The sequence below is a fragment of the Nyctereutes procyonoides genome, unplaced genomic scaffold (genome assembly GCF_905146905.1).
Source record: "Nyctereutes procyonoides isolate TBG_1078 unplaced genomic scaffold, NYPRO_anot_genome, whole genome shotgun sequence".
Lineage (NCBI taxonomy): Eukaryota > Metazoa > Chordata > Mammalia > Carnivora > Canidae > Nyctereutes > Nyctereutes procyonoides.
This window is the reverse complement of record NW_026575132.1, coordinates 1858879-1873502: the sequence shown is the minus strand read 5'-3', so window position 1 is coordinate 1873502 and position 14624 is coordinate 1858879. Positions and strand designations below refer to the sequence as shown.

Here is a 14624-nt window from a genome sequence, read left to right as displayed (position 1 = left end):
GCTCTGGCCGCTGGGCACCGTGTTGAGCCCGGGTAGCCCCTCTGGGAGGCACCTGCCACCGGTCCTGGCCCAGAGGGCCTCACGCAGACAACACGCCGGGGATGTGACGGTGGAGAGGCGTCAGGCCCGGCTCGGGAGGGCGCGGGTAGAGGCAGCGGGGGCCAGACGGACAGACAGACAGCGCCGCCGGCGGCGAGGAGCCAGGACACCTGTGGGCAAGAGCGGGCCTGGGCGGTGGCTGCAGGGCCCTGGGCCGGAAGAGCCGGCCTCCGCGCACACTAGCGAGGCTCTCGGGGCCTCAGGCACTAAGCATCCCACATCTCGCTTTAACAGAACCTCCACGAATAAATTATTAGGGGCGCCCAGGTGGCTCAGTGACTGAGCGTCCCCCTTCAGCTTAGGTCATGATCCCTGGGGCCTGGGGTCGAGCTCTTGTTGGGCTCCCTGCTCCGGCGGGGGGGGGGGCGTCCTGCTTCCCCCCGCCCTTCCCTGTCTGCTCACCATCTCTTCTCACCTTCTCTCTCTCTCTCTCAAATACATAAAATATCTTTTAAAAAAATAATTTTTTAAAGAATAAATTCTTATTAGTCCCATTTCCAGGTGACGAAACTGCAGCAGGAGAGGCCAGCACGCCAAGGTCACGGCGCCAGGGTAACACGGCAGAGCCAGAGCCGACACTTACTGCCGCCGCACCGCGGACGGGGCCGCACAGGTGCACAGGCCAGCCTGGAGGCCAGGGCGGGCTACGGAGCTGAAACGCGGCCAACCGGACCACCGAGAGCCTTTCGGCCCGTGACTGGTCTCTCCTGAGAAAGTACGTGGTGCCATTGACACGGACAATCCACGGGGCACCTCCAATGTGCCAGGACAAGGTGGCCTCATCGTCATCATTAGACTCGCTCCTTAAGACACTCGTATGAAGTAAGGCTTAGCCTCCCTAGAGAATGATCCAACTCAGCCTGAGACAGGACGTGACCTGTCCATCCGTGATGCCCTTCCCAGGAAAGTCGTAACTTGGACCCAGAAATACTGTCACCACATTCGGCCCCTCTTGTCGCATCCCCTGAGGACTACTTGTGATCTTATCTTCTAGGTGGACTCCTGTGGGGGACCCTCGGACGGCCACCACGATGAGCCTTATTCCGTAACCATGATTTCAATGAATCCAATGCCTTGCCCGTAATAAGTATATTCTAAATGCATGTATTGAATTGGTGTATGAATAAGAAAAAAGAAAGAAAAAATAATGGAAATATCTAGCATAGGGGATATTTTTGTGTAGCAGGTGGCTCTAGCCTATTTCCATGGCCAGTACGCAGCTCTTGCTCTGCCTTCAGATCCCTCTCAGCCACTCCCTATCTAACCAGCACCTTGCTCACCCCCAAGACTACGCTCTCCTACTCTCTGATGCCCCCAGGTGAAAACAAGCCCGCCCCCGTGTGCACCAGGGAAAGCAAGACACAGTGACCAGGAGCCAAGGCACCTGCGTAGGATTCTCTGGGCCCCAGATCCACAACCCACCACCCACCTGACCTTGAGCAAATCACTCGCCCTGGCCGAAGGGCAGTTTCTTTGTGTACAGACTGAAGAATGGAGCCACAGACTTTAGCTTAGAAGGCTAAATAAAAGTATATAAAAGCTCTTTACATGTTATAAAGCCCTAAATGAACGTGTGAATTTTTGTGTGTTACAATTAGGAATGCACCCGTCTTCTGATCCCTCACCAGAATGTAAGCTCCTCTAGGGCACAGCCTTTCTGTCTAATTAATCCTTGTGCCATCCTGCAGTCACAAACATAAGACACCATCGATACCGAAATATGGATGGATGAATGAGTGAATTCTCTCCAAGCACTGACAAAGCCACTACCGGACTGAGGCCCATAGAATGGTAATCAGGAAATTCATTACTTACGGCCTGCGTGCAGGAAAGAAAAGTAGCCCTTAGGTTTCTTATTAGCCTCACACCCTCTCCCGTTCCTCTCACCTCCAGACAACAGTGCGGAGATGCCACTATGGTTATCATCAGTGGCAAGAAATGCAGGAAAATACATTATGGCGGATACAAATGAACTTTTCCGAATATGTATTCACTGCCTTCGTGGGTCGTTAACCTACACCTTTCCTATGCTCCGGAGACTGCAAGTTAGATTTATATATTACACCATCAGCAGATCCCAAATGATGCAAAATTACTTCTAACACGAATAAGGACATATGACTGTGTGTGTTGAGTGTGTATGTGGACATAACACATGCACACACACACAGAGACCAGGCTTTAGGAAATCATCAAATGACCCTGCCACGGGTTTATTTCACATCAAAGCATTTAAGCTGAAGGCTTAGTTTTTTCTTGTCTGTCCAGACAGAAATACTTAACTACTGTCCCCCCACCCTCCCCAGTCTGGGCTCGACTCATCTAATGGAGTAAATTTTAATATAATGACCAAAAGGGAGAGCTATTCTTTTGCAACTCTAGACAGCCACTGATTTCAAAGTGCCATGAAAATTTACTGAAGCACTGGAAAAATTAGCTTGGACTACGGGCACACCCATCTCCAGCACAGTAGAACTGTGATCGTATACTTACTTCGTGTAAACGCAGATCATGACTCATTTTTAAAAAAAAATGACTAAAGGGCAGGCCATGGAGGACACAAGCCCTGCTCCCGGTCTTGTTCTTTCTGTCTCTGGCAACATCAGCACGTACCCATCACCAAGGCCAACATTTATAACTATAAACTGAAACCACATGCATGCCAGCCTTCCAAACCACTCTATAATTAAGGACCCTAAATAAATCTTTAGAAAAATTCTTACTTAAAAACACTTGTGATCCATATGCTTCACATTATTTTGTGAGCATGTCAGCATTGTTATTTACCGCATGCAGAAATGAGTGGCTTATTCTAACGCGATGACGACAGCACAGGGGCAAGCACGGGTTTTAGGCAACCACATCAAGGGCGCGGTTCCATCCACTTCTTCTGTCCTCTACTTGAGCGCTAAGAATAGAGATGGCCTGACACTTGAAAGCAAGCCTTCCCTTCATTCCCAGGTCAGCCACATGGCTGTTCCGTTCGTTGAGCGCAAACTCCCCCCAACACCAGGTAAGCTCCCTGCACATTCCCAAATGGCCGTTATTTATTGCTTTTTGGTTTCAGGAGTTTGGTTTGGGGCTTATCTGTCATTTTCTGTCAGGGCGGAATGTTGGGTTGCATGTTCAAAATTATCTAGCCAGAATTTATGTTCCTCCCCCATCTCCTTTCTGTTCAAAAATGTTCATCTCCGCAGCGGTTCTGCTTTCACGGTCATCAAAGGTGAGGGCCAGGCTTCTTTCTCCAAAACTTCAGGCTCTCTACCCTATAGTTTTCCTTTCTAAGTTCATTTCATCTACAATGCAAAGCAGGAAAGACGTCGCAGCACATACATCACCGCCACCACCTAAAGCTTATGTGCTTCCCAGCAGACTTCTATTTTTCACTCTCTCTGGATCTCCCATAAGAGTTGCTTGAGATCTTTCCCCGAAGCAGTCTAATCCATTTTGTTAGTTTGTCATCTCCGTGGGCCAAAGTTTAACAGAACAAAATTTGTCTCAGGAAACTTTTCTTGAATTTAAGTAACTGTTTCTACTGATTTTTTTCATGTCATTTTCTTAGGAACCTCTCAAAATGGTATTCCCTTTCATTCAACCCTGAATTCTAGAATAACTTTTGAATCACACTAGGGAAATCCTGCTTCTGACTTTAATCCCCTCTTAAGACAGCCAGTCTCGAAATTCTCATCTGCAACTGAGATCTACAAATCTCAACTCTTTTTTTTTAATTTTTATTTACTTATGATAGTCAGAGGAGGGGGGGGCAGAGACACAGGCAGAGGGAGAAGCAGGCTCCATGCACCAGCAGCCCGACGTGGGATTCGATCCTGGGTCTCCAGGATCGCGCCCTGGGCCAAAGGCAGGCGCCAAACCGCTGCGCCACCCAGGGATCCCAAATCTCAACTCTTTATTCCTTTACTTCCTAGCTCTGGCTCAGCTCTAAAAACTGGGTTTTTCTGAAATTATGTAACACACACAAAAAAACACGTTTTTTAAAAATTCCTCATCCCCATGTGTTCCACCAATTTCTAACTTCATTTGAATCTGATCAGGGGCTGAGACAGTCCACAAGAAGGACAAGGAAAAAAGGAAAGGGAACCATACGGGGTGCACTCTACATGGAAACCATGAGGTTTGTTCATTTGTCTGCTTATTTTTGAGGAAAGGCAGAATGTTGGCTCTACTTATAAAACACCATCACAGGTATCTATACATCAATCATCACCACATATCCTTAAGTCAGAAAATGTTCACCTACTTGAAAAATATCACTTTGCCACATTAGTATTATGCTTGTTACATGAGTATCATGCTCTATCACCAGACGTTCACCTCTGAAGGGAAGACTTCAGGAAAAGTAAGCCTTTGTAGTTTTATTTCAGGGAACTCTAACTTTTTATCCTGGAAAGTTTTATGGCATTATCGTCCTATGCCAGCATAAACATGGTAAATTAACACATCTCCACACTATAGTTAGCCCCTCAGAGCCACATTATCAGAAAGCATTTCTCACAATCGAAGCCTCAGAGCAACAGGAGTCAGAGAACAAAAATAAGCCATTCCTCAAAATAAATATCAATGGGCAAAATGTACACTATGAAGCAAAAAAGGAAAGAATATGAAAAACAAAGCACAGGATTGAGGGGGAGTTGGGTGGTAAATGGGCCTACATGGCTGCAAGGTTCCTCTGTTTCATAATAAAGTTGTATATTATTAACTCAGTAACAGTCCTGTAAAATATATTATAATACCTGGAACAATGATTAAAATAATAACATAAGACCTACAAAATAACTAAAAAAAACAAAATGGAATTCTAAAAAAATAAGTAAATAATCAATAAAAAGGGGGGGGCGGGGGCTGGAAAAGAAGGATAAACACAGAGGGTACAAACAGAAAATAAACTGTTAAATGGTAGACCTGAATTCAACCATACTGATACTACATTAAGTGTTAATGGACAAAAATACTTGAATTAAAAGGCAGAGGATGTCAGAATGGATATAAAAGCAAAATCCAACTACATGTTGCCTCTACAAACCACACTTAAAATATGAAGACATAGGGCACCTGGGTGGCTCAGTTGTTGAGCACCTGGCTTTAGTTCAGGTCGTGATCCTGGAGTCCTAGGATTGCGTCCCACATCGGGCTCCCTGCTCAGGGGGGAGCCTGTTTCTCCCTCTGCCTGTGTCTCTGCTTCTCTCTCTGTGTCTCTCATGAATAAATAAATAAAATCTTTTTTAAAAATATGAAGATATAGGTAGTCTGAAAGAAAATAAGATGAGAAAAGATATACCAAGCCAAAATGATTGGTTAAAAAAAACTACATTATACTTTTTTAAAATACACTTAAACTCGAAGAGGTCCTTGGTTGCCATATAAGAAGGATGCCACGTGATGACACAGCACATGGCAGAGAGCAGGTGAGACTTAATTATCTTTAAAAATTGAGCTACAGGCACCTGGGTGGCTCAACAGTTGAGCATCTGCCTTTGGCTCAGGGTATGATCCCACGGTCCAGGGATCGAGTCCCTCATCGGGCTCCCTGCATGGAGCCTGCTTCTCCCTCTGCCTGTGTCTCTGCCTCTCCCTGTGTCTCTCATGAATGAATAAATAAAATCTTTTTAAAAAGAAAAACAAAAATGAGCTACAATCATTTTAAGAATATTTTATCAAGGCTTAATTTTCTAATTCATAGACATTTGTACATTCTAAACATGAGTAGCCACACTGCTTTCTTTTGGCCACACAATTGGAAAGGGCTTGTTTCTATTAGTTACAAAACAGAAATAATCCAATCAGGGACGAATCATTTTAAGATGACATCTGTTCTGAAGTGACAAAAGTAAAGTATCAAATAAAGCTCAGAAGTCAAGCTTTAAAATAGGGTATGACAAATAGGCACAAAAAGTTTCTTCTTCCTTTATAATTACATTGGCTTTTGAAGAATAGACTCCTACACAGTATTTTTGTGAATCTCCATAGATTTCCTGGGTCAACCTCAACGTCTACCCAGTCTTTCATTATTTCCTAATGGGTCATTCAAAAATATTTTTTAATCTTTAACAATCAAATGTAATCACTAAGGTGACAAAAATCACAGTATTTGAATATCTTGTATATATAGAATGGTTCACTTGTGTTACAATGTTTTAAGGAAAAGCAGAAACCTGTGTAGCTGGACAAGAACTTTTCTTAGAATTCACAAACAAAACTATTTTCAAAAGTTCACAAGCTAATTATGGAATATAATTCAAAACAATAATGAGCACTCAAGAGGTTATCTTCTTTCAAGATTCTAGAAATTTTATTTATGGTCCTCTTGTGATGAAGAAGCTTTAGGGTATACTCACATTTTTCTGACCCTCTGCACCTCACCATTATCAAAATCACAATGCAGATCCCCATGGGTATCCCGGCCAGGGCCAGTCAGCCCAGAGTCACTTCTGGAGACTGATAACAAAGGTGGCTGAGCCCAAGGGGTGATAACTTTTCCAAAGGTGGACTGCCAAGGCCAGGTACTGGAGATATGCATTAGGAAGAGACAAGTGGTTTAGAGAGACTACATTATGCCAGGAAGGAAAAGGACTGGACTTAGGATATGAAAGCAGCAAGGAGGAAACATCTGCTTTCAGGGCCTGGAAGCTGCTCTTTGGAATTTAGCACAAATCCCTTGTGCAGCTCAGGACTTCCTTCTGAAAATGGTACCCGGAGCATGAGATGCCACGGGGGAAAGCCCTCCAGTGGGGTAGCATCCTGCTTTGGGTTTGGCAAGCATCCAGAAGCAAGGAGGCTGATTCCACTTCGTTGGGTGTTTGCTGCTGCAGGACCTTATCTCACAAATTAATGAAGAATGAATGGCTCCTACTATTCAAGAGTGAACCGATCCCCTAATGAGTAAAATGGAAGTGTGTGTGGAGGATAGAGAACATCCACAAGGTCAGGGTTCCCCAGAAGTTCACAGATACCCATGAGATAAGATGAGATAAGAGGCATCGTACTCACTGCATGGGTGACAATGCTTAAGAAAATCTGTCCTCAGAAGCTTAACATCTAAAAGGAAAGACACTGAAGTCCCCCAAAATGGAGGTGGGAGAAGGTAATGAGCACATCAGCAATCTCCTAAAGACTCAGAAAAGGGAAAAAAATGACTTTTATGGAGAAAGGGATGCCATGGAAAGCTGCAAAATCTGAACTCCAGGACATATGCAAGGCCAGAAACTGGGAGGACACAGACAGCAAAGAGGAAATTATGTCACTTCCCCTGTCCAGAAATTAACAAAACACACCTGATTTAGAGGAAAGAACAAAGAGACAATTGGGCTCTTCACTCAAATTCAGTAAGCCCCTTGAGTATTTTTAGTATACCTTTTAACAAAAGAATACTAACAATCACCCAAGGCTCATAAAAATAATTACGCAGTTATAATCTATAAAAAAATAGCCTTTCCTGCCCAAGGTAAACACAATCTAAACAAATTCTCAACACAACTGTTTCTAAGCTTTTTGGAAAATAGATTATTTCAACTAATTTCATAGTCCGTTGTTATGACTGTTTTACAGGCAACCAAATCCTGGAACAACTTATCCGAAGAGAAATTACTCCAAAAGCCTCCCTAATTACCCTTAGACCTTCATGTTTTATTCGTTAAAGTAATGAGAATGACTTCCAATTCTCAGGATGGTAACCGATTTTCCAGATAGAGGTTCCTCACTGATTTATGAGCCTAAAGATGCGCCACTTTCTATGTCACTCAGTGTGTCTTTGTCTAACTTGGCACAGATTCTCTGATCTCTCACATCAACGTTCCAAAAAGTCCAGTCTGTTCGGTGACATGAACCCTGCAGGTTTACAGCACTCAAATGTAAACCTGTTTGTTTAGATCCGACGTCCCCCAGTGCCCGCTGTGCACCCGGGATGCATGAAGCTGAGCCCAGCCTTCCTCCCGCAGAAGCGAGAGACATAGGGAGGCATGTCCACAGTAGAGGACGCTGTGCTGGGGGGCCCACTGGGCACCAGGGACTGAAGAAGGGCAGAGAAATCTGGCTGTGGTTCTCACAGAAAGCACTGGATGGAGATAGCATCAGAATGGGAACCCCAAGTACACACTGCTTTGGTTTGTTGATTGTTTTTTAATGCTCAGAGGAGAGGGAGGGGGTAGTCGTGGATGGTTCCCAACCTCTTCCAGCTCTGGTCTGTGCTTCCAGTCTATGGAACTGTGGGGGGTGAGGGGGGTGCTTATAAAGCACCAGGTAGGGGGATCCCTGGGTGGCTCAGCAGTTTCGTGCCTGTCTTTGGCCCAGGGTGCAATCCTGGGGTCCCAGGATTGAGTCCCGTGTCGGGCTCCCTACATGGAGCCTGCTTCTCCCTCTGCCTGTGTCTCTGCCTCTCTCTGTCTCTGTGTCTCTATCATAAATAAATAAAAATAAATCTTAAAAATAAATAAACAAACAAACAAATAAATAAAAGCACCGGGTATAGTGTCTGGGACGAAGCAGACCCTCAATAAAGGCCTGAAAGGCTAGCTGTGGCCGAGTTTGCATGTTCATGCTATAGAATCAAGGCCACAAATCAATTTACATTTTGGAAAGCGAGATCTGCCCCCATTTCATAGAGTGGATGCAAAATTCAATGAAATCAACAAATATTAACGAGATGCCTGATAACAGACACATGCACATATATACATGCCACTGTGGATACGCAATGAAACATCTGGGTTTGCACACATTATTATGGGGAAAGGGAAGTGAATAGGTAAAAACAAATTATCATAATAAGACTTCCGGTTATTAGCTAAATACACATCATACCATAAGAGAGGAAGCATTTTGGAAATAATTTTAAGAGAATTCAATATTCATTTATTCACTAAGTGTTCTGTGTGTCCGGCAGAGGAATACAAGTGGTATCATCCCTAGTCCCACACACTCCATGTAGAGAAATCATGTACTATCTAACTAGATAATAATCTAGTCATGTGAGGACAAGTCATTTGGTCTATGTGGCTTACTTGAAAGCAACAACAACAAAACCTTTCCCTGAAGCACGAGGCCAACTGGTACGAGGACAAATTTTGTTTTTAATTAAAGTTTTCCTTGACTCTTTAATCCAGGTTCCCAATACCTTTCAACTCCACCTCCCTTCCTCTCCTCCTCATTATCAATTTTCTATTGCCTTAGGCAAGCTCCTCATTTCTGGCCTGAGCTTCAGTAACTCTTAAAGTGGTCTTCTATATCCAGGCAAGACATTTTCACAAGCCATCAAAATATAATGTCATTTTTATAACAATGACTCTTTCTCCATCCCTAATCCTAGCCTCAGTGCAGCCAGATTTGACGTCTTGCTTTTATGTGTTTCTGTAACAAAAAGTATTAAAGCTCGCTTCTGTAAAAGAAAATTTGTTAGAGCTCAAAGCAAGGCTCTATGATTCCTGTCTTCCAGAACTACGATTCTATGGAGTGCCCTCAATTTTTTTTTAAAGATTTTATTTATTTATTCATGAGAAACACAGAAAGAGAGGCAGAGACACAGGCGGAAGGAGAAGCAGGCTCCCTGCAAGGAGCCTGATGCAGGACTCGATCCAGGATCCCAGGATCACTCCCTGAATCGAAGGCAGATGCTAAATCACTGAGCCACCCAGGGGTCTCGAGTACCCTCAATTTTAAGTATCACACACTTAAATTGTTCAGGCAACAGAGAGAAGTGTTAGGCATGTGTCTGAGGAGTTCCTAGGAGTCTGGACCGAACTAAAGTGATCCTAGTGGCCCATAGGCTCCCTTCCCTCCCACACCCCCAGGGTTGATTTTTTTTTTTTAAGATTTTATTTATTTATTCATGAGAGACAGAGAGAGAGGTAGAGACACATGCAGAGGGAGAGGCAGGATCCATGCAGGGAGCCCGATGTAGGACTCGATCCCGGGTCTCCAGGATCACGCCCTGGGCCCAAGGCGGGCACTAAACCGCTGAGCCATCCGGGCTGCCCTTCCGCAGGGTTTTAATATGGGGTTTAAAATCTATTCAAATGAAATTTGCAAATTCAGGACATAGACAAAATGCAGAAACCTTTCCTCTGGATTTCCATAAGGAACACAAATGAGTCCATTATTACACAGTCAAATCCTTGTCTTGATTTTTTTAAAAAACTCAGTGACTGGGGTGGCTGCGTGGCTCCGTTGGTTAAGTGTCCATCTCCTGGTTTCAGCTCAGGTCAGGATCTCAGGGTCCTGGGATGGAGCCCTGCATTGGGCTCCACACTCCGCAGGGAGTCTGCTTGAGATTCTCTTCCTTGCCCCTTCCCACTTGTGCTCTCTTTCTCTCTCTCTTTCCCTCCCTAAAATAAAGAAATCTTAAAAAACAAAACCAAAAATCCCTCAGTAATTGAAGGGGGAAATCAGAGGATGGAAAATCTATCATAGAGATAGAACCCCTCCTGGCTGACCTTCTCTCCTTACTCCCCACCCCGGTCCCCTAAAGGGCAGGCTCTGGGCTTGGGATGACTGACAGCCCTCTCTGAGAAGACCCAGGGTTGTAAATAAAGGATGACTACTCCCTGTTGGGTATGTCTTCCAGATGGTTCTCATTCCCACTCCCTCCCTTACCCCAGTTCTGGTCCCCACCCAAGGGAAAGGACTCCATGATAAGGTAAGGAGGGCTCAAGATGCCAGGAGGTCTGTTCTGCACAGTAGTTACTGTTTTTCACATGTTGTTTTTTTTTCTTTTAATGTTAAAATGTTTGCCTTTTTAAGATGACTTCAAAGTGGCCACATAAGAATGGGTAAACCAAAAATAACATGCCACTCGGCCTTCAGGCTGGCTTCCCTGTACCCCTCCTCCTTCTAAAATGTGAATGGGTCCCTCCCTCCTGACAAGCTTCCCTGGCTCGCCACCACTCTGGCAGAGCACGGCCCAGCGCTTTCACAGGAAATGATGCAACAGCAATGCTGCTGCAAGAAGGTTCAACTTGCAGAGCTGACCCAGAGAAAGGACCCTAACACTCTGAAGGGGGTCTGCTACAGCTCCTCTATCATTCCATCCCACAAAAGCACAGCTCCAAAGTTAACTCAAAGACAGAGCCCTCAAACATCTGCCTTCAAGGATTTAAGCCATGTTACATGTCCGCAAGGTGGCCACAAGAAAGTAGCTGCACTGACTGTCACGTGCTCAGATCGCAAATTATTTGAGAGAAAGAAACACTGGGACCTGCAAGCAGGCAGTTAGTATTTATTACCAGACGTCTGCAACGGGGGGGGGGGGGGGGAGTTATCTGATAAAGACACTGTCCTTAGAGACCCAACTTGGAGAAACTAAGAATCAAGTCCTGAAACCCAAGCATGCCTATGTTAGTGCACATTCCTATCTCCACAAGAAAGGGCTCCGTAGATCTAAAATACTGGAGGAAGAAAGGAAAAGAGAGATGGGTCTCTACTTTACACTTGCTAGCTGAAATTCTTCATTTAGGTTCGTTTTAGTATTCGGCAGTTCTCTCTAGTGCTGGACTGTATAGGTTCTATTTGGAGACACAGGCAAGTGATCATCCAAAATCTTCTGCTTTAGAAAAAAAGGCAAAGTGTGATTCTGTTTGCACTAGTAACACTCCAGATCCTTGCTAGTTCTCAAACTCAGAAGCAATTAGTCATTTGCAGGCTCGCTGCTAAGAATATCCTGCTCCTACCCTTCCTAGAGACCAACCTGATATGACCTCTCTTCTCCAAAAGAGTTCTGCAGGCTCTTTTCTAGGTTCCCCTTGAGCAAATCATAACATTTATCCCAATTTCCTTCCTGAGTATGGTAGCCACTGGCTACAGAGTACCTACAATCCGCCAGGGCTGGCCCAGCAGCAGAGGGTGTAGGAATGAAAACGAGGCTGTCTCTGCTCGCCAGACTCTCAAGGTCAAGCCTCTCTCACCACCATGGCCCTTTTAAGACTCACACTCATCACAGACCCCTTCTGCCCCTCGAACAAAAAAAAAAAAAAATCTCTGCCCTAGAGGAAGGCACAGAGTTAATGTGCCAAAATTTACGTTTTTTGGGACAGATTGTCCACACCAAGAAAGTCACTGAGACTTGCAGAGGAGAGGCACTCAACATTTTGGTCAGATGAGTAAACCAATAAATATTCAGAAAAACTCACACGTTAAATCTTCATAACTCAAATGGGTAAAAACGCAGCCTAAAAAAAAAACCCGTGGAAGTGGCCCTCAGCGCTTCCCTCTGCGTCTCTCTTGCCGCTGAGACCTTGGCACGCTACCGAATCCAACCAATTCGGTGATGGTCCTAGAATGATGCCCAGTGACCCTCGCAGGAGCTCTCTGAATGCCACCAGCAGGCGCAGTGGCAGAGAAGAGAATCTACAGCATTTGGAAGCAAGGTGTACCTCTCGGGAGGTCTCAGAGCTGTGAACTCGGACTCCAGGTGGGCCTCTCCGCAATCTGTGTGAAAGGCCATTCGAGTAGGGAATCCCGATTCCTAAAAATATTTTATGGTTCCTAACCTTAGTGCTAAGGTCTAAAAAACAGAAAACACATACAGGTACATGCACATTTGTCAGTGTTCTCCCCACGTGTGCGTGAAATGGTACTGATAGTGCAAGTTAATCTCTGAATCTTTAGCTGTAATATTCTCAAGATACACTCAAATCTCATACTTGAATAACTTTATTATCTTCCATTCTCTGTTGTGAATATTTAAAGGGATTGTTTCCCATATTTTAAAATTATACCATTTGAAATTCCACTGAATATCCAGCGAAGACAAAGTCTTTACAATTTGGCTTCATCTTTTGATATGAATTCCTGGAACATGAGAGATTTTTTTTTTAACATGTGATTAAGGCTTATTGAATCTATGTTAAATGATATTACGGCCTGCCTGCCATGGGCCAGCCGCTGTTCTGGTCATCAGGAATATTCCACAGAGCAATGTGGATGAGGAAGGCAGGCAATAAAGAAAATAAGCAAAGTTCAGTTTGCCAGAAGGTGGTGAGAAGAGAAATAAAGCACACAAGAGGGAGTGCTAGGCCAGGGCAGAAAGGGGGAGAGGGGATCAGAAAGGATACAATCAGAAGGTGACATCCAAGCAAAGACCTGAAGGAGGTGAGGAAGAAGGACATACAGAGACGACAGACAGAGGCATATAAAGATAGGCAGGCAGGCAGGTAGGTAGGGTAGGTAGGTAGGTAGGTAGGTAGATGACTGGTACACACATAGAAATTAAGGGGCCAGGACATTCCAAAAACAGTAAGTACAAAGCTCCCAACATCCAAGTGCACATCTGGCTTATCAGTTAGAATCCTATTCTAATTATCCACGCTACTTTAGGGCTCTCTTTAATGCCTTCAAAGAGCTGGTTGACAATGATTTTTAACCATACCTTTGGGTACACTGATCTACAACCATTAATAGCCAAATATTTAATTTGGCACTCTTGTACCGTTTAAAGACAATAAAAAATTTAATCTATTCCCAAAAGGAGATACTGTATTGTAAGTAAAACAAGATATATACCCATGAGATAATTTGCTTTTTAATAAATGCATAGAGATATATGAACTGGAGCTTGCTTTTTATATTCAATAAAACTACTGGCAAAAAAAGTATTTTTCTAGATTAAGGGGATACAAGAAAAGTATATAAAGGATATACTTCAAATATTTTTACAAGTACTTGATTATGAGCAAAATTAAGAGAATAACTGGTATAAATCTGGAAGTAAAATTCAGAAATAACATTATCTACATTGTGTAAGATGAAAATAGAGTGACATGATATTGGGGGTGAAGACGTGGGTTTTGGTTTTTCCACCATGAAAATTAAGATTATTGCCTTAAAATTAAAATCTGCGCAGCGGTTTAGCGCCGCCTGCAGCCTGGGGCGTGATCCTGGGGACCCGGGATTGAGTCCCACGTCGGGCTCCCTGCATGGAGTCTGCTTCTCCCTCTGCCTGTGTCTCTGTCTCTCTCTCTCTTTCTCTCTCTCTCTGTCTCTATGAATAAATAAATAAAATCTTTAAAAAAAATCTGTTGGTCAGAAATAATATTAAAATTCTTCTGTAATCATTTCTAAAATTTTAATATTTCTTCACCTTCCATCTTTGAATCCTTCACATCCATATTTGGAAAAAGAAATTAACTCAAGTTGTCCTTAAGCACAGCTTAAACTCTCCAGTGTGGGGGAAATTCAGTTTTATTTATTCACCACCCATTTGGGAAGAGTTGAATCCAAAAAATATCAACATTGCACTGGCTTAAATTTCAAAGCTGGTTATGACTATTTTGCCACAATTCCCAATAGATGAATATGTAAATTAATATAGACAAGGTCAGCATCAAATTTTCTAAAACCCCCAGTAAACATATTGGTTCCAAGAAAATAATGGAGTTGCACCAAAGACAGATATGTTCCCATAAACTATCAAAGCATTTCATTTAAACACATCTTCAAATAATCATATATTAACTACTCTTGTAAACAAAAACAAGGAAATGTGACACAAATAAAAACCTTTGTTCCTAATAAATCAGTAA

At 43.6% G+C, this 14624-nt stretch overlaps 1 protein-coding gene across 7 annotated transcripts in view; it reads right to left on the bottom strand.

Moving 5' to 3' along the window:
- Positions 1-14624, bottom strand: part of MYO1B (myosin IB) — a 172870-nt gene that overhangs the window by 92346 nt on the left and 65900 nt on the right. The gene's annotated exons all lie outside the window — the stretch shown is intronic.